At 41.7% G+C, this 21586-nt stretch overlaps 1 protein-coding gene across 1 annotated transcript in view; it reads right to left on the bottom strand.

The window, feature by feature from the left end:
* VAV3 (vav guanine nucleotide exchange factor 3) overlaps window positions 1-21586 on the bottom strand; it is a 1144177-nt gene that overhangs the window by 947394 nt on the left and 175197 nt on the right. The gene's annotated exons all lie outside the window — the stretch shown is intronic.

Genomic DNA, 21586 nt, shown 5'->3' with positions numbered 1-21586 from the left:
GGTGCTGCAGGGATGGGGAATTCAAGTATGTCAGATGACTCTTGTGGTATCATTATACACAGATAATGCTATGGTTTATTTGCGCCAACCAGACAATTCAGCTCCAAACCTGTTAAATGTGATGAGAGAATTCAGGGAGGCTCTTGGGGCTATATCTGAACCACCTAAAATCTGCGATGTTACCACTGGGACAGCTGAAAGGAATAGATACCATACGACTCTCTGCAGCAGGTCTGCCATGGACAACAGACAGCGTTCTGTATCTTTGTATGTATATATCACATGGAGTGCAACAGTGCCATGCCCTTAATATGGGTCGCATGATTTCAAACCTCCACCCGTCTGTTTAGTTTTGGAAAACCCTAAAATTCTCCCTGATTGGGAAAATAGCCTTATTTCAAATGATGATCACTGTCTGCCTGTACTACAAGGCACCATGCATGAAGTCCCCCCCCCCCGGAGTGTCTTCCGAGACCTAGACCCACTCCTGATAGACCTGCTATGGGCAGGGGAGAGACATAGAATAGGCTTGACCACACTCAAATTGGAATGGTAACGAGGTGGTACGGCAGTACCTGACCTTGAACTATATCACATGGCATCATACCTACAGCATGCTGTCCATTGGTTTGATGATAAACCAAATTGGGAGACGTCCCTATTAACAGGCACATATGCTGATTTGAGGTCCTTATTACTGCAGGGTAGCAGAACATCTGTGACTTTGGTGCATGTGATCAGACTGGTGTTCAAGCTTTGGGAATAAGCAATGCAGGGGGTACTATGCAGAGAGCCATATGTGCCGGACCGTGTGATTTGGAAGATTAGACCATTTGCACAAATAGTGCAATGCATGGCCATTGACCGCTGGCAAGGAGGGCGATGTGTCACCTTAGATGATCTATACCAGGCAGGCTGGTTTATCACAGTACAAAATGCAACTGACACCTGTCACCTGGGAAGTGGGCAGTTTCTACAATATAATAAGATAGCTGCCGCTGCACGGGACTTGTGGCCAGGATTTCCTTAGGCCCCAGAGCCCACACAGACTGTCATCACACTGTTGACGATGGCGGTCGGTCGGAGACTCATCACACACTTATATTGTGCCCCACAAATGGACAGGCTGCGCCCTCCCCTAAAGATTGAAGACACTTGTCACCAGTTGTGTGAATTCCCCATCACATATACAGAATGGACTAAGATACACAGTGGAGTGCAGAAGGTCTCAGTAAACTCGCGGTTTAAACATATCCAGTACAACATAGTGCATACTTACATGCTATTTACTCAGATAGGGATCCTAGATGTGCACGATGCAGGTATACTACAGCAAACTTTCTCCATGTTATGTTTGACTGTCCTCATATAGTACCCTACTGGACTGAGATATTGAGCCACCTGCATAGGGCTACGGGCTGGACTATCCCTAGAGAGATGATTCAGTGTTTGCTGGGTCTAGCCCCCACCAAAAAAAAAAGAAAACTGAGCAGACGATTTGCAATTCTTGGGTTGACACTGGGCAAACAAGGTATTGCCATTAGGTGGCTGAGTACTAGACCCCCGCCTCGAAGACTGACTGATTGAAATAGAGTGGGCCATGGCGGATGAAACCAATATGAAAAGGGTGTGATGGGATGATAGATTGCCAGATGATTTACTCAAACAGGGGGGAGGGGGGGGCGGTGCGGCATGAACTGCGACCTGACTGCTGAAAGTGCTGTGGCCTCCCCTGCCGCGGACATAGCAGGAAACAGGCTTCCTGGGTCTGATGACACACAATCATGCTAACCCGAGCGCCATAACGCTTGGAAAACAGAGTGCAAGAAATGTTGCTGGGACTCCTCTCTACTAACCTGATGCTGCGGGACAGGGAGGATACCGTGGACTTATAGGTCAATGAGCAGAGCACGAAGTGGATGAGGACGTATTTTCATGACAAATGTGATTGTTTATTAGTTATGTTGTTATGTGTTTCACAGCCTTTCACAGCATGTATAGTTATTTTACGGAGACACCAAGATGCTGTTTGCTTTCTCCAAGATTATAATATAGCTGGGACGAATGTGATCACTGGAAAACCGTACGCTACAGGTCGAAATTGTGCATCTTGTGATGCTGTCATATTTTGGTAAAATGTCAATAAAAAAAATCCCAAAAAATGTTTCCCGTTTCCATGCACAAGTGGCTCATCCAGTTATTTTCTTTGCATCCTGGGATTTGTGCCCTGATGGTACAGTTATAAAATCTAGACTACAGGTTCCAAAATACAAAGGAAAAAATCAGGACTGCATGTTCTACAATACAGGAAGGAAGACTAGACTGGAGTGGATGCTCGTGCATGGACCTAGGAAACATCAACTGCTGAGCTGATGTTCAACACAAGTGTAGACTACTCATAACATTCCCCGCAGAAGTTTGTATTTGCCCTTGTTGCTACTTATGTACCAGACTACAATTTAATAATCATCTGTTAAGAATAATAAACCAAGACTGTTATATTCGAACACGAAACTATTTACACTGGATTTACTCAGCTATGTTGTGCAACCAATTCTATATTCTTTAAAAATAATATATGGATTTGAACAAGTGGGTCTTCACCCAAGTCTAGAATTGTCGAGGTCTGTTTCAATTAACACGCTCTGAAATATAGTGTGGCACAGTTGGGATCTCTGAACGGGGAGCAATCATTCACTGAAATACTTGTACGTGGTCAGTTTAGGTTTGATAATGCATGCAAGTTGCCCCATCTTTAAAATCTGCTATAAGCATCAAGAGATGCAAAGACTGTAGGGCAATATTGGGGCTCAGGTGTTGTAATTCTTTACTGAGAAGTGATTCTGTTGTATGGGAAACCAGTGGGGCTGCCTTACTGAAGAAACAGTGAGTGAGGGGGTTGCTATTAAGCAAATCAATACCACTGTATGCCACACTTCAAAAATATCAACAATTGACTTTCATTCCCCAGACAAAAGTGTCCCTGAATTCAGATAAGTGGCTTGCAGGCAAAAGCAGAGATATCTAGCTAGCCCACTTGCCCTACCTTACCTTTCTTTCGAGGACTCAATCATTATAGTGTCAGCATTCAGCTGCAAACACATTTTCAAATTATTATTTAAGACAGCGATCCTGCGCCAACTGTACCACCAGGGCTACAGCTTCAAAATGAACAGTCAGCAAACGGGAGTATACCAGTGTATCATCTCAACCACAGCACAATGGACAAGATGAAAGTGCTGTAAGCCTACAGCCAAACATGAGGCTTTTTACCTACCAACCCTCATAAAAAGTGAGGCCCAGATTTATGTGGGCCTAGCGCCATTCCAGCGCCATATAAGCATAATTTGTAAGACACAAGCGTGGCATTGGAAGGTCAAAAATGCTGCACCATATTTACAAAGTGCTGCAATGGTTGCATTCAGCTACTTTGTAAACTCTTACGCCACATTATGCCTACACCAGGCATAATGTATGCAAGGGGTGGGCGTTCTGGCACTGGAGGGGGTACAAAAAAGTGGCACAAAAAATTCTAAGAGATTTCTTTGTGTCATTTTTATCTGCATTTTTAAAGGAGCTCCCATTGTGTTCAATGGGCCTCTGGGAGCTTTGCAGGATAAGTGTCATAATGTTTTGAGCTAATCTTGCAAAGAGCCAGACTGCGTAAAAAATTATGACGCAAGTCCCCCTGACTATCGCCACTGTCCGATGTATTTTAAATATGGCGCACACATGGTGGGGTTAGGGGGGCACTAAGGGGCGCAAGAAAAGTGGTGCTGCGGTAGGTGCAGTGCCACTGTTCATAAATCTGCCCCTAAGTATTTGGTTTCTGGTGCATATATTATTCAGTCATCTGAAACGTAAAAGAAGCTGGAGATCATACATGTAGTCAGAGTGCCCCACAGCATTTTTAGAGGTATTTCGACCCGGAATTAAGGCTCGAGAATAAACTGGCAAATTCTGATAAGGGACATAGCGCTTTTTAGCTTGAGGTATTCTAAACAATATGTTCTATACCGCGCTAAAATAAAACAATCAAAGCTTTTAGAAAATGCATTGACAGACACTGCAGTGTTATAACAAGCAGGCAGCCTAATCACTTCAACGCGGACACAAATCTACTGTTCCTTAATCCATCCGAGTGCAAGAAATGCTGTGAAAAGACAACAGCAGGCAGATCGATTCTCTGCTGAGAGACATTTTGATTGATCTTCTAATGAGACACTCTTTATACCACTCACATTTCAATACAGATGGGGAAAGCTTAGTGCTCGGCCAATTACTGCTTTCAAAGGGCACAGGAATCAATGCACATGATTTAATCAGGCAGCTGTCCAGCTAGAGGACAGCTTTAAATAGACCATATGTAAAATGCTATGAAGCTCAAAAGAGAACAAGTAATGGGGGATGATAGGAACGCTGCCCTCCTTCTCCTCTGATAAACTGCAATGAGAATGTAATAATCCAATTGAGATGTGCTGCTGTCAATAAACCTTTTGACTTTTATTTGACCGCTGTTTGCTTCTTTAGACGCCTTTGCAATAAAATGTCAACTAGTTGTTTCATACAGTAACCAGAAATTAAAATCCCAAAACAAGAACTGAAGGACTGTAAAGACGAAAGTCCCTGACACATTGCAGATGTGCCATCCTGGTATTTTTAGTTCTTGATTGTAGGCAGACTTGTCCTTTCCAATAAATAGCATATATTCAGCCCCTTGCACGTGACTGGATGGCTTTGCAGCCTATCTCAATTGTCTGCTCATGATTCAAGGGCATCCCTTCCTATTGTTAAATTTGTCCCACTCAGGAGAAGATTTGTCTCACAGTGCTCTGATGGGATGAGTCCAGGTGTTTTCATGCTCTTTATCCCCCTTTTTTGCATTTATACCCCCACCCACTCTCTCCCCACCACACTTTATGTTAGGATATGTCATGTTGATTTGTACAGCACACTAATCACCAGAGAGAATTTCCAGGCACTTGGGCAAGGTATGTAGGTGTGTGATCCCAAGGTGTTTATCTGAAAAGCCAGGCCTTCAGCTTCTAGTGGAATTCAAGAAGTGAGGAGGAAGCTCTGAAGTGTTGAGGGAGGTTGTTCCATTTTTTGGGTTAGATGTAGGAGAATAAGCAAACTCCAGTTTTTCTTTTTTGCGGTGTGGGGAGTGTGTGTGAGTGAGAGTGAGGCAGAGTATAGGTTTCTGGTGGTTCAATGAAAGCGTACGCGGCTGTTCAGGTATTCAGGTCCTGTGTAGGGCTTTCTATGTGTACATGAGAATTTAGACTTGGCTGCACATGTGAATGGAGAGCCAGTGGACCTTCCTGAGGTGTGGTGTGATGTGGGTGTGGCATGGGAGGATGAGTCTTGTGGCTGCATTCTTGCGGCTGCATTCTGGATGGTCTTGAGTCTGTGTAGGAGTTGTTTGGAGATTCCGATGTAGATTCCAATGTGTTGCCATAGCCCAGCCTACTGGTGATGATTGCTTGCGTGACTGTCTGTCTTGTGTTCTGAGACAACCATTTGAAGATCTTTCGCAGCATGCATAGTATGTGGAAACAGGAGGTGCACACTGCTATGACTTGAGCCATCAAGTTGATCTTGTCATCTAGGATAATCCCTAGATTTTGTGTGTAGTCTGGGTGTGAGTGTTGGACCTAGCTCCAATGGCCACAAGGTGGAATCCCATGGGGAGGTTTTGTTGCCGAAGACCGGCACATCTGTCTTGTCAAAGTTGAGGTTCAGGCGTTGGTTCACATCCAGTCTGCTACCATGGTCATGCAGTTGATGAAGTTGGTTCTGCGGGAGTTTGTCTTGTCTGTCAGGGAGAGGATGAGTTGTGTGTCATCAGCGTAGTAGATGACAGTAAAGTCTTGTGATCAGATGACGTTGGCGAGCGGTGTCATGCAAATGTTGAAAAGAATGAGGATAAGGGACAATCCTTGTGGGACAACACATATCAGTTTCTTGGTCTCTGATGTGAAGGGTGGCAGCCTGACCCTTTGGGTACTTCCCGTGAGGAAGTAACAGATCCAATTAAGAACAGATCCTTTTATGCCAATCTTGTGGAGTCTTCTGATGAGAGTGTTGTGGAAGACAGAGTTGAAGGCTATGGAGAGGTCAAGCAGGGTGAGGGCTGCTTTTTCTCCTCAGTCCAGGATGTTTTGAATGTCATTAGAGGCCACAATGAGTGCTGCTTTGGCGCTCTGCTTCTTTCTAAATCCTGATTGCGTGATGTCTAGAAGATGGTGAAGTTCAAGGTGGGTTGTGAGTTGCTTGTTAATGGCCTTCACAATCACTTTTGCTGGATAGCGGAGCAGGGAGATGGGTTAGAAGTTGCTCACTTGATTTAGGTCAGCTGTGGGCTTCTTGAGGAGGATGTTGATTTCTGTACGTTTCCATGCATCCTAGAAAGTTGAAGACTAGATTGAGGTATTGATTATGTGGGTCAGGATGGTGCTTAATGGTGATGTTTCCATGTTGTAGGTGTGGTGGCGGCATGGGTTCATTGGGGCGCCTGAGTGGATGGCCCACATGATTGCTGCTGTGTCATTTCTGGTGAGGGTGGTCCATTTGGTGAGGTGGCCATCTTGGTTAATGTTTGGGAGGTTAGCGATGAGTTCTCTGGGGTTGGGTTGGTGTATGAAGTTGCAGAAGATGTTTACGATTTTGCTGTGGAAGAGGTTGGATAGGTTGTCGCAGAGTTGTTAGGAGGCAGAAATTATGTTGAAACAGCTGAGGGTGAGATGAAATCCTTGAGAATCAAGAAGATCTTCTTGCAGTTGTGGTAGCTTCCATCGATGTAGAACAACAGTGCTTTTTTCTTGGTGTCTCTCATTTGCTGGTGAAAGCCTCTGAGTGTAGCCTTGTAGGTAGTTCTGTCAGTGGTGGTGTGGCTGGCTCTCCATTTCCGTTGTACCTGTTTACAGTGTTGTTTGATGTCTCAGCAGTCTTCTGCTTGTTTGATCTGCTATGCTTGTTGGGTTTGAGGGGGGGATGGGAGTCAGCGATGCTGTCCATGATGTTCTTGCACCACCCCTATTCTCCTGGTCATGTTAATCATTCTATCATCTAGGGTTTTTTTTTTTACAAAGGCCTAGCAGCTGCAGAGTTCTGCTGGTGTGTTCTCTACATTTCTCGCGCTTTGCACACACTTACCTTTTTATATTTTCATCTGTCATTTACAGTAGTTACCCATGGCATTGTTGCATTACTTTTACATGGCTGCTCCCACAGTGTACATCTGCTGTAATCTGTATTGTATCTCTGTCGTGATCAGATGATGTTATCAGTGAGCATTCTTCAGAACTGATGAGTCTAGTATCCAGACATGCACTGTGTGAATGTGGGTTGTTCTGCACCCTCGGGGTTTGAGTAGAAACTTGGAATCTGTGCGTGATTGTTGTCATTCTCACAAGGATGTATGAACCAGAGTTCAAGTGCTCCATGTATGCTCTTGATCACTCCAGGCAGTGCCCAATTAAAATGCGAATGGTACAGAGCCCGTGTTGCCCTTCCAATACAGCCCATGAAATGCCAACGGGCCTATACTGCCATCTAGAAAAATGTCACTACAAGTCCAAGAATGCAAAGGCAAGACAGCTAAAAATAACAGACTTGAACAATTTCTCTTTCTGTGGAAGCATTTCAGAATCAGGTTTGTGCTATAGTTGCCGATCAGTGATGGAATAGGAAAGTGGAAGATAAGGACTTGCGTAATTATTAATGAAAAATATTTTTGTAGGCAAAGTGGCAGAAGAGGGTTTTAAAATGTGCTGATACAAGTTTAAGTACACTGAGTATGAAAGAAATACCAGGCTTGTAAAAAAGCTAAAGAACGATAAAATGCCTACAATCTTGACATGCGGTTACATATTCTGTTTTAATCATGTACAATTAGTAAATGGCAACTTTATTTATACTAATATATGCCGTTAAAAGTTAATGCACACAAAATATCTAAAATATAACATATTTATTAAGACCATTCTTGAACAACAATATTATTTTATTTTAAGAAGACATTTAAATTGTATGACACCACTGGGGGGAAAAACACACACAAATCTCTCTGTATACTCATTCAAGCATTCAGAAATTATTATGCAACTGTGAAACACACATGGCTACTTTTCCATATCTGTAAAAGGCAGACTGCTTCCTCTGAAAGAGATCTTAAGAAGCATTGCTCTAGTCAACATGACTGTGTGGTATATTAATGGCAAAAGGATTGCAAAACCTATAGTTTGGCCTTTATATAGCAGGGACCTATTGGCTCTGCCTACTTTTGTTCCCTTTGTCACTCCAATTCCCACTGTATTTCTGTATTTTGTTTTGTCAAACGGTTCAGGGGCCCTAATCTTTGGAGACCCTTCAAACTGATTATTGGAGTTCCCACAGTGGTCCTTTGGGTGGGCTCTAAGAGGACAGAACCTCCATTGGTATTCTGACCCCCTAGGGTAGGAAATGCTGTTACTCTTTGTTTGAGCCCAGGCAGGCAGCAGCTGATAATATTTTTTGGGCTGCTTAAGGTCGACACAGGTGTGTTGCCTAACAGCCACCCAATATAATTCAAAGTCCTGAGGCTCAAATGATCGATGCCCCTTTTGAGTTAATTTATTTTTTGAGTAAGTACAATGTTCTTAAGCGTAATAAATATGATTTTAATACATAGTCACCCTAAATGCTTTCACATTCTCCAAGAACCTATTTTGGTGATATTAGGACTGATTTAATTGGTCTCACACAATTGATATATTTAAGTTTCCTGAGGGACCGTAGTAAATGGCACAGAAAACGCATTACTAGAATGGGTGTTAAACGTGGCATGTGGGCTGCAGAGTGCACTTACACCACTAACATATATGGCAAAACGTTGGCTGCTTCTCTACGTAAGAAAACCCATTTTTATATATTGATAAGTCACTCCTACAGTGTACCTTGCGGGCCCACAATGCAGGGTGTCTCATAAAGTAAACAATGTTATAAAAGTGTGACCTCACAGTGACTGCTGGCCTAAAAGCTGATTCACTGTGTAGGTCCATCTACATTTTCCATAAAACGGGCCAAGGTGTGATTAGGATATTCAAAGTTCTACCTCTGCCAATCCTATAAACTATATGCAATGTATTCCATATATACGTTAAAAATTATTTTGAAAAATACATGCCTTGACATTATACTTTGCTCTATCACATGTTCCAGACTCAGTCTACTCCACCCATACTATACTTTCTAAACCACCTGTACATTAAAAGTTAGATTTTATACATTGATATAGTACGCGGAATACTATATTCGGTGCAAATGGAATTGTGCAGCAAAGGAGAACCACATTATGTGGCAAAAAAGCAAAATATGCAGAACAAAACTGAAAACCGCATATATTATTAATCAAATTAAGGCAAATCATGAAGCCCACCCTATATCTTTATTTGCTAGTTATTTGTCAGTTTATTATACACGTTCAGCAAATCCTGTCGAAAATGTTATTCACCAACAATTAATAAATTAATAAAGCCTGCCTTCAGTTTGTGTTAACAGTGAAACCATTTTTTATGGGAAAAAAGGATTATTTCCACTTGTTTTGGATTACATTCAAATGTTAAAAGTTTTGTTTGCTGCTGTAGTTAAAAGCCTTCACCACAGTCCATCAGCTGGAAATGTTTATTATTATCTTGTAAAATTTGTCTGACTTGCCTCGTTACAACATTCTACAGATAAAAGGAGTCAAAATGCATTTTGCAACGCCGAGCATGGCGTTTCACGAGAGTGGAGCAGTTTTGATAATGTGTGATTCATTTGAGCTAGAATCCTTTTCAATAATATCTGTAAATTACCTGGAGATGGTGCTTTACTTATGTGCTGAGTGCAGCAAACACCTATTTGTTATAAAACTATGCACCAGCAGTATTGCTTTTTTCAGTGGCCTTACTGTAATTAAGGGGACTAAATATGCCGTACCATCTGATATAAAGATAGTTCAAGTCACTTAGGAACTTTGTGACTAAGTACAGAACAGAGGCCAACGTCTAAGTTCCTTGCAAAAGTCATGGAAGTCAAAGGTGACTTGCAATATCATTTCTAGATCTGGCTAGTGACAGCAGGGAAATGACCTCATGTACTCACGAAAAAGAATTAAAAAGCAGTGCGGAGAGAGGGGCTTTTGCTCGGCTCCTTCGTTGATCTCCTTTGCAGACATATAAACAGGCAGCGGTTGTGCTGGCTGCTAATGAAATATTTCTATTGCTCATAACTGTAAGAGACATTTTAACACAGACCCTGAGTCAAATACAATTGTTATGGGTATTGTGAGATTTCATTCAGTGACAAATTCAATAGGAAGGGATTTTCAATTGTGTGCTCTCTGACAAATTTGAGTATAGAAGGGGTTTTATGCTGTAATCCTTGATACAATAAGCACCAAAAACACTCTTACATAGATCTTTACTTCAGGAAAGGCCAGGGTAGTTTGGTTTAAATTCAGTGCGTTTGTAATTTTATGTCCAGCATTAAGTCGTTTGTGAATGAATATACTTTTTTCTTTTTTTTAAATGAAAACACTGACTTATTTTATAGTTATTGTTTGCTTTGTGGAATTCTGAGTTTCTACGCCAGAGAACACCTCTGAATAAGCATTGATCTAGCTCAGGGTGAACGTGGTGCTCAATTTACTTCCAGTGGTACGGTGGCTCCAGGCTTTGTGCACTGCCAATTCTTTGATCATCTTCTTTACAGGCGTTTGATTAGGCAGTAAGGCAGTACTGTTAACAGGAGACCTGTGTCAAATACAGCAGGGAGATACTTTGCATTTTGTGACTCCTTACTAAATTCAGGAGGCAGGGGCTTTACATTACGATCTCTCTGACAAATACAATAGGAAGGGTTTTACAATGTGAACTATCCGTCAAATATAAGAACAGGTTTGACATTATGAACTCTGTAACAAACCCTGTATGAAGGAGATTTATATTGTGTAACAAGGAAAGACATTCCTACACAGAAATTTACTTTAGCAGGGGCTTTGAGGGGTCAGGTTTCCAATATGTACAGTGTATTTGCATGTTAAGTAGTTAGCTGTGTGTGAATAAAAAGTACATATTATTTATAAAATTAAGGGCATTGGCTGGCCATTGATTTAATAATTGCTATTAATTGTTGGAGTTCTGCGTCTCTACAATACACTACAACCCTCAGTAAGCCTTGGACCACTCTGTCTCGCTACACTGTGGACAAGAGCTAAAGAGGTATTCTTGCTGCCCAGCTTGGGTCAAATAGTAGGATGAGCCAAGACATCAGAGGTAAACCATGCCAAATGCCACAACTCGAAGCCAGTAACTGCTAACTTGTAATGGGACCCCATTCCAGCAGTCCCACATGAACTGCAAAATATTTATCTATACAACGCTTCAGCTACAGAGTAGCCTAAATCTACTGATCCTCACCCTTGCTTATTGTTTTATTTAATCACGAAAGAGAAACAAAGTCTAAACATTCTAATTCCACTGTGTGCACATTTTTAGTTGCACTTTGAAAAAAACATCTTTTTCAAGCTAACTGCTAAAAAAAAATGCTATCACAAATACATAATGGATATCATGTAAAATATGATCTTCTATTACCATCTTCGGGTTATTGTGATATTTAAAGGCAACTCAGCCTTCAGTCTCTTAGTTTATAATGACAGAATAAAGTACTTTCAGGAGTTTTCTGGCGAGAATTCCTTACACCTAGTCACAGTCTGCTCACGAAGGGGATAAAATATGTGAAACTAATGATGGCTTTTACTACTTTGAGTGAACCAGTTGACCAATGAATTAGATGAAGAGGTTCTAAGGCTTCTTACATGAAGCGAGTATAGCAGACCAATAATGGCCTGTGCTTTCCAGTTGTGTTTTAAGACAAGTAGGTCTAGATTAGAAGAGTCATGGAGATTGGTAGTATTGGGAAAGGTTGTGCTTTAGGTACAGAGGGATACATATTTAATGCATCTTGAGTCAGCAACCCAGGACTGCTGTCGACCTAGTTATGGGCTCATCAGCTGGATACAGCTTGGTTCCAGTTACACAGTGTGCATAGATCTGCTCTGGGAATACCTGTCCCACTTAGGCGACACACTAAAGTATACAAAAAGTGATGAACGGAATGTTTTAATTAATATCAGCCACTGGTAATTAATAAGGGCCACATCCCAGCCCATCGTTATTTTGCCCACCTTAAAACCTCAAGTTTGGACTAAGCTTTATGCAAATCATTCTTGACCTTGCTCCAGTGTTGGAGGATGTAAACCCAGGAACCACTTAAATTAATTTAGGGGATGTGGGGTGGGGCTAATAATGATACACTTTTTGAGATCACCTGATACAATATCATAGCATTAAGTGACAATCTGATGGGATAACCAGGAAGACATTCAACTTCAACCAAAAGAACTCACATCTGAAAGGTGCAACCACACCATCAGAGCATTTGTGACCACTAAAATGCTTAAACATCTGGCACTGCCTATGCAAAGTTCATATTGTGTTCACTGCTATAATGCGAGGAAGGCTGCAATATTCATGTAAACGTGGGTCAAATATTTTCCTATTACAAGCATGTCAGAGTGTGCTTGAAAAAGGGAAACAATGTTTTTAATTATGTGAGATAATATATTACAGGTGAATAGTAACATCCCGGGGACTGCTGGCAATAATGCCAAACTGGTACAGTACACAGATTGGTGTGTTCTCATCCTTCTGCCCATCTGTCCTGAGTAGGGTAGACTGGGCTTGGTACACTCGGGCCAAGTACTTGGGTGAAGATTCGCTGCGCCATTCCCCTCCACTCCCTTCTACTCAAGTTATGTCAGTGGCACAACACTACAACTTACATGGAGGCCTGTCAGTGTTGGATACAAGGAATTAAAAGACAGATTCTGAAGAATGGCAAAACAGCCAGAAATAACATGTGATAGAATTGTTTAAACCTTTTTACATAGCTCTAATTACTGTTGGATGGGTACTCCCAAGACCTTTGGCTGACAACTAAAATTAGTTAACTAAAATAGATTCAATGTAATAGATGGAACTTCCCAACCTTTGGAACTTCATATTGTCTGGGTCAGAGCAAGTATGTAATAGAGGGAATCACTAAAGAAAAGAGTGTAGGATTCTCCATCCGAAGATTTGTTTCTCATGTTTTGGGGAGACAGCAGCTTCAGCGTAACTACTCTAGGGTGGCTTAAGAGGATTAAAGATTTTTGTGGTAGTCTATTGGGCAATCATATCATGCTTTGTGAGCAAGGTAAAAACAAGGGTTTTTGATGCCTGTGTGCTCGTTGGCCATGTCTCAATGTAGTTATTTCAGGGCTGCAAACATGTGGTCAAATATTAAATAACCAACATAGCTCTGAATCCACTGCTAATTTCGGACATATTTTGAGAACCATATGCTTTGCAATGATCAAGGTGCGACATCACATTTGCCAAAATCAATATGTCTGCTCGAGGATTAGGAGTGTCAGGATCCCCCAAAGGAGGTGCACCAAATACTGTACACCTATCAAGTTCCCACCCCTTCCCACCACATCCACTCTCACACTTGCAGCTTTCCACCTTCTTTATCATACCTGACCCCTCCTGTACCATTCCCCATTGTTGATGCTGTACCTTCATTCCCTCACTCATCTCTCACTTTTCCTTCACCTTGTGCAGTACCCACTCTAAAATCTCATAACATACAGCTCTCCATAAGTCACATATATATATGCAGAGTGTCCCAGTTCCATTAACATTAAAAAGCCACTTTGGATTTCCTCGACCCTTAAATGGCACTCAGACTACCATTTCGTGCCTCTCTATATGGTCACAATAATCCTTGGCAATTTGTAATATGTTATAATGTACACTCGAAGGTACTTAATGATGTGTACAAGCTTTGCAAATATTAAACTCATGCATCACAATAGGTTACTGTATTTTGAAACCTCGTAAATGCATCTCAGTACCAGGATGCTATCTGACTAATATGCTATATCGACTAGAATACATACACCAGCATAGGTCTGTTGAAACAATGCGTTCTTTTTTAGAATCACTTTATCGCAAGTGCTGTAACTGCAAAGCATTGACATAGCCTGAACTGATTTAAGCAATTTAGGCTTTCATGCGTTCATAACATCCTCAAAACAGATTGCCAGCTATTATGCAACACATTGATCCTCTTTGTCCTTGCATCAGCTGTCGTGATTTGACCTATATTTCCAGCAGGCAATTTGAAATGTTAATTTGGCAAAGAACAGGAGTCATGCCACCACTATAACTCAAGCCCATCATACACAGTGTTGTCATCAATGATGTAATTTCAGTTGCCATCAGTGATGTTATTTGTGATGTCGTACACCGCCATACGGGATGTAGTAAGTGGGGTCATAAGCAGTGCATGGTGAAGGTGTAAGTTATAGTTTCTTCAGTCAACTATTACTGGTGAATTTCAGTGTTTTTATAGAGTAAATTGTTTTGTTTCAACTAACAATTCCACTTAACATTAGGATGTAGCAGAAGCCATAAAATGTGTTGGGCGTGATAGGTTTGAATTTATGTAAATAAAGAAAATCTTGTGTTGAAGCCTACAACGAAATTGAGATGTATCATTGGAGTAAGCCACCATGAAACATTCATGGACTGTTTATACAGACATGAAACTCTCAGAGTTTTCATATTTTAAATGGCTCTGGCTGGTATCCAGAAAATGTGAGTGCACCGGATGTGGAACCACATTACTGCATTTTGCACCATTATATACATATATATATATATATATGAACTTTAAAAAACTGAAGTGAAACCGGAGTACTGGCTTGGAGAAGTATTTTTACCATGTCGGTTGTAAAGAATAGAAATCAAGCACAGCATTTTTCAGTTGACAAAGGCTGTGTAATCAGCCGAAACCCGTTCTGAATTGGAGAAAGTTTTTGCGAAAAGGATTGACTGGCACCACAAAGATTGCTGTTTGATTGAATAAATAACATTTCATCCCAGTTTGAATGCAGGTGTTTCTCTGTAGTGAGAGAAATTAAGTTTTGATGTTTAAAGCGCATTGGCGGTAGCGCTTTACCTTGCACCACCAGCGATCAGGAAGCACACCGGCAACCGCAAGTTGAGTGTTGACATATATATATATATATATATATATATATATATATATATATATAGTTACTCAAAAATCACTTCCCTTGTTCACGAGTAACAAACGCTCAGTGAACAAGGGAAGTGATTTCCCGAAACGTGTTGAATGGTATGTGTGCCATCAAAACCAACTGCAACAAGCAACAATGTGACTAGGACTTTCTTTTTTCAACCAGCAGATATTTTATCGTTGGGAGTAAGAGAATATTGTGTGAATTAATAGGGGTATGCTAACCCATCCTGGTCTGCCGCTGTGGCGAGAGGATTTCAGCAACCTTTTTTGAGAAAAAAAAAAATATGAATGCGGTCGCAAATGGACTCGCAGTTACCATCCACTTGAAGTGGATGGTAACCCAGTCGCAAACGGGAAGGGGTCCCCATGGGACCCCTTCCCCTTTGTGTCTTGCATTAAAAATAATTTTTCAGAGCAGGCAGTGGTCCAATGGACCACTACCTGCCCTAAAAAATACCGAAACTAAAGGTTTCGGCTTTTTTTCAAAGTGCTGCTCGTTTGCCTTTAAGGAAAACGGGTTGCACTTTGAAAAAAAACTGCTTTATTTAAAAGCAGTCACGGACATGGTGGTCTACTGTTCCCAGCAGGCCACCATCCCCGTGAGTGCCCTGAATCGCTATGGGGTCGCAAATTGCGACCCACCTCATTAATATTAATGAGGTGGGTCTTTGCGACCTCATAGCGACTCGCAGAAGTTGTCTGAGACACCTTTCTGCATTCCAAATTGCGAGTTGCAATCTGCGAGTCGCTGGGACTCGCAAATTGCAACTCGCAATTTGGAACAATGCTACATCCGGCCCTAATTTCTTTATAATCGACGACTTGTGACACACCAAGTCTCTGACTATAAAGAAAAGACTCAGAACTTGACTATTATAAGGTTAATACAGTCAAGTTCTGACATCACAATTCCTGCTGCCAGATCCAGCAGCCGAGGTGAAAGGCAGGTCAGGTCAATGAGCATAATTAAAGCAGAAAACAGAACATTGCTTTTCTTTCTTCTGGTCTATTTTTAAAGCTTACAGTGACAAGCAGAAAGAATATGTTTATGTTTGCACTCCTTAGATAGAGAAAAGCTAGAATATTTCTGCATGTTTCTATATGTTCCAAGCTACTACAGCTTTTTTTTTTTTTTAACTGACTTGTATTTCTAATGTCTGTTTGCAACACATATCTAACAGGTTTTTCACGTGTTTATTTTTGCACTAGATGTTTTATTTTTATTATTAATGCGTGCAAACATCCTCGCTATTTCATATGAAAGAGCTACGCACCATGGTTTTAAGTGGTTTGTGGGAAAGGTGATGTTGTGACTATATATTACATGGGATAAAATACCCCCTGGAGTACATGATAAGGACATTGCAAGTCACCTAGGAGTTTCATAATCTTATAAAGGAACTCTATTTGGTAATGAATCTCCTCAGTGACTTGCAATATCCTTATAATGTACGGCAGGGGGTACTTTAGCCCTTGTATAATAACTGCCTGATAGTGAGACACAAAAGCGAGGTGAAGTACCTTCAGGATGCTCTGCTATGTAAAGAAAGCCTGGAGAAGGTAGGATGTTGTCAAAACTAAAATGTCTTCCATCAAAGCAAGCCCCCTCTTAAAAGAGAGAAGGGTAGATACCTTCTGTGTCCAGTGGCTTTGGGTCAAAAGTGGAAAAGGACAAACATTGGCACAGGAGACCAGTTAAGGTGGGAAGTCCATGGAGGTATGTTTTTGTAATCAACATGTACATATCAATACATTTGTTTTGAGTTGAATCTGTGCTTGCACTGGCAGCCACTAAAGGTGGTATAGGAAAGTTCACTTTAATCTTCCCTTTAAATAACACCAGTAAGTACAAGGATACATGTAAGGGTAGAAACATATGTGGAGCAAAGGTTTTGTGTTTGGGTTAAGCTTAGGGTTATGCATAGGGGTAGGTTAGGCTTAGTGCTAGAATTAGGGTAAAGGATAGGATAGGTTAACGACTAGCGCTAGGCGTAGGGGTCCAGTATAGTTTAGGTTAGGGGCCAAAATTATTTTAGGAATATGTTACAGTAAGGTTTAGGTAATTTCCAAGTTAAGGTTTTAGATTAGGGCTTGTTTTTTGGGGCAGGGTAACAGGTATGGTTAAGCACAGAGTCAGGATTGGTTTATATTGAGAATATAGGATAGGCTTATAAGTGTCTATGGTTATGGCTGATATAAGGGTAAGATTTATGAAAGGTGTAGTGTTAGGTTACTGGTCGAAAAGCATATAATATCAATGTAGTGCGGCAATACAGTGTTAAGTTACATACTATCCTTGTCTTTGTAGTCATGGGTTAGATGCAATGGAGGTGTAGATAGTGATTCTTGAAACAGTAACACTCAACTCTCATATATAATCGGTGAGCAGTGTTTCCCAAACTGTGAGGAGCAGATTTTTGGTGGGTCAGAAAAGTCTGAGCAATAAATAAAGATGCCTTAAAATTCTCTGTTAAACTTGCCGCATTTGCCAGTGCTTCACAGAGGAAGGTCAAATGTCAGACTATGGCCCTCACTATGATATTGGCGGTAAAAAACGCCTTCTGCCGTGGCGACGGCCGACAAAAGACCATTGCTGCGGCTACCAGCCGTCCGCCGTATTATGACCACAGCTGGCTGTGGCCATGCTGGCGGATGGTGATAAGGTGGCACTGCTGCCACCAACAGCGCCACGCCAGTAGACTGCCGCCAGCAGTATTATGACCCATACTACAACGTGGCGATGTTCTGCTGAAGACACAGCGCCCCGTCCCGTCTCCTGTCAGAGGACCCCCCCTAAACACAGGAAAGTGGGTGCTCCGATAGAGGAGGGGGTAGGGGTGTTGTATATGTGTGTGGGGTTGTGTGTGAATGTGTGTATGCAGGTGTGTGTTCCATGTTCAATGTGTGTGCATGTATGGAGGTGTGAGTGTGTGTATGTTGTGTTCTGTGAATGCGTGTCTGCATGTATGTATGAAAGTGTGTGTGGATGTGTGTGTGATTGGATGTATGCATGCGTGGATGAATGTGAAAATGGGTGTGTGTATGCATGTGTGAAGGGAGGGACGTAAATAAAGGGGCATTTGGAGAGGAAGGGGGTTAGGAGGAATCTGGGGAGGGGGGTGGGGAAGACCTCTATCAGTGACAGGGAAGGGATTCCCTGTCACTGATAGTGCCTACCACCATGGTTTTCATGGCAGTAAGGGAGCCACGGAAACCATGGCGGTAGGCGGGGTCATTATCCCGCAGGCAGTACAGTGACGTCCACCGGGCTGGAGATTGATATCTCCAGCCTGGCGGCCGTTACTGCCGTGGGGGTTGGTGTGGTACATCAGCTAAAGCCAAACAGCCAATGTCATAATATGGTGAAAAGTACCGCCAGCCTGTTGGCAGTACTTTCCACCATATTACCGCCGACCGCCAGATTCATAATGTGGGCCTATGTCTTCTGACAAATTGCTTCTGGACTGGTATTTTTTTTTTCTGACTGCAAAGTGAGAGGAGATTTTAAAGTGAATTATGTGGCAATCTTGCTGGAGAACAGGGAATGTGAAAGGAAAGGCTGTAGGTTTATTTTTACACACAACAAAATGTAAGTACCTGTAAATGAACTATTTGCGTTCAGCACTTAAGAAAGCAAACATGAACCACACTTTTTTCTACTTCTGAACGGGGCCGGAAACACATTTTAATACGATCATACAAATTAAGACAAGTTACTTGGTGATACAAAAATGATAACTATTCATGGAAACCCTATTTCCACATTTCGTTATTGTGTGCTATATATTTTTTTCAGTAAAACTGTATATATTTAAAACTGTATGTCTCTGCAAAGTTAGAAGCCATTTAAATGGAAAATGTGCTGTCTGTAAATGACTTTGCTCTGTCACAGGATGCTTTAGTTACGTTAAAATATTGCCCCTCCCGGTCCATTAAAGATAGCTGGATTGTGAAAGTTCGTCATTTTAAAAAGCGGGTCATCGATCTAAAAAGTTTGGGAACCTTTGATCTAGAGCCACAGCATGTATGAGATAGATCACAAACAGATTAAGAAAAACACAGAAAGATGAGCAGTACAGATGGCACACAATCATTGTTAGTCTTATCATTCTTTCACTTAAAACCAAGATTAGGGATCTAATAAAGCATCAGATGAGCTTTCAAGTTAACAAAATACCAAAATAAGTCTTAAAAATCGGAGTCTCTACGGTCAAATGCAACCACTCCAACAATCTGTGTTTGACTTCATGGTCACAAGCTTGAAACCAGGCATGTCCGCTCAGCCTTTCATCCTTAGGAGGTTGACAGAATGAGTACAAATGAGTTGGGTAATTATAAACATCTTTTATTTCAGTGCCTACAGATCCAAGGGTGAATGTCTGCTTTACAAATAAATTGTTAGGTTAGGCACACAACCTTGAGTAAATCAAAATCAACATATCCATCCAAACTATCAAATATGGGTATCACCTCCCAAACAAATAGGAATCCTGAATGGACAAGGCTCCAACAGCAAATTACCTCAGACAAATTAATAAACAGGAGAACACACTTCAGTACAGCTGAACAAACTACTAAGCACCAAAGCAATGTCTCAACATTCAGTCAGTAGAGTGGTCGAAATTCCACTTACACCCAAAACCCTCAGTATAACAGCAGTAACCATACAAAATGTCTCACCTCTTAATGAGATTACACCAGATAACAAATGCACCCGTTAATTCAAACACTCCTGTGCCAAGGAGAAATAAGGAAAGTCTACCAAAAAACACAGCCAGGAGATGGACAAGAAAAGCACCACCACCAACATTATCAGCCAATGCTGTCCATTAAAATCCATCATCTCAAGCATCAGTGCAACTGCAGAGAGACTAAAGGCACCCACAGTCTGTCATGTGCCCAAAGTAGGCCCAAAAACGGTGTAATGAAACAGTGGCATACAAAGCATCACACCCAGTGCAGTAATGTAGTAAAAGGACTTCATATACAGAGGAAGATCCTCCGCTATGGCGTAGGAGTGACCCCTTCCCCCGCATGCAACAGCATCTGCAAACCTTTTACAGTAAAAACATAATAAACTAGGGGCCAGATGTATGAAAGCTTTTTGCATTCGCAAATGGTGCGAATGCCCGTTTGTGAATGCAAAAAGCCATTTCAGAATGTATTAAAGGCATTCTGAAAGCAATTTTATGGAATGGCTAAAATATCGATTCCTTAAAATTGTGACCCTGTTTAGAGAGTCGCAAATTGCGACTCTCTAAATAAGAAATTGCAAATAAGGATTCCTTATTTGCGATTTCTAAGCACATATAAGAAGCAATTCCTTAATGCGAATTGGGCATTAAGGAATCGCTATTTACCACCAAGTTGAACTTCGTGGTAACCATGTGCAAATTTTAAAAATGCATTTAAAATGCATTTTTAAAATGTACATGTAAAGCACACATGCCCTTTTAGCATGTGTGCACCTTATATGTCCTAAAAAACCTTTTGGAGTGCAGCAGAGGGGGCCTTAGGCCCCCAGCACCCTGGGGTTTTGCATTTCCAAAATTGCGATTTGCAGTTAAGAAATCGCAACTTGGAAATGCAAAAAATTAGCAAATATGGGCCTACAGGCCCATAGGTGCGAATGGGGCTGGTATCGCAATTTGCAATTCGGTTATAGCATTTGCGATTTTTAAGAAATCGCTATTACCGAATCGCAAATGTGATACATTGCATTTTGCGAATCAGAAATAGCGATTTCTTAAAAATCGCTATTTCCGACTCGCAAAAGGCCTTCTTGGTACATCTGGCCCTAAGTTTTTTATGTTTTTACTTCAAAAGGGGGCAGGGCCACGGTCGTGAATGGGACTGATGGAGAGTGCACAGCGCTCCCCCTCGGTGCACATGTATGTTTGGCCAGCTGTGTCGGGCCGGCCAAACATACATGCACAGTAGGCTCTGTTCAACCTGGCAATGCAGTGCCGGATTGAAGAGAGCAGACAGAGGCCCCCACTCTGCCTCAGAGCACCCAGCCAGGATGCTCTGTCCAATACTACCGCTGATTTCGTGCTGCCAGCAGCATTACAGCAGTGGTAGGATTGGACGCAGAGCAGGCTGGGAACCTGAGCCGGTCCCTGCAGATGATGATCGCTTTGAAGGTGGAGTGGCAGAACAGGTAAAAAAAAATTATTTATTTATTTATTTATTTTTTGGTTGCGCTCTCCCCACCCCCTCCCCCGCACCACACCGCCCAATGACTTCTCCCTCCCGCGAGTCGCAAATGCTCATATAATCCTACACTGAAGATGAATAATACGCAAAGCACACATATGTCAATTCCATCGCCATCTATTAACTGCTAATCATATCATTTTGATGAGCTGGGAAAGCAATTGTAAACAAAAGAGCAGTGTCCAAATGATCC

This window comes from Pleurodeles waltl, chromosome 4_2 (assembly GCF_031143425.1).
Source record: "Pleurodeles waltl isolate 20211129_DDA chromosome 4_2, aPleWal1.hap1.20221129, whole genome shotgun sequence".
NCBI lineage: Eukaryota > Metazoa > Chordata > Amphibia > Caudata > Salamandridae > Pleurodeles > Pleurodeles waltl.
This window is presented reverse-complemented; position numbering and strand designations above follow the sequence as displayed.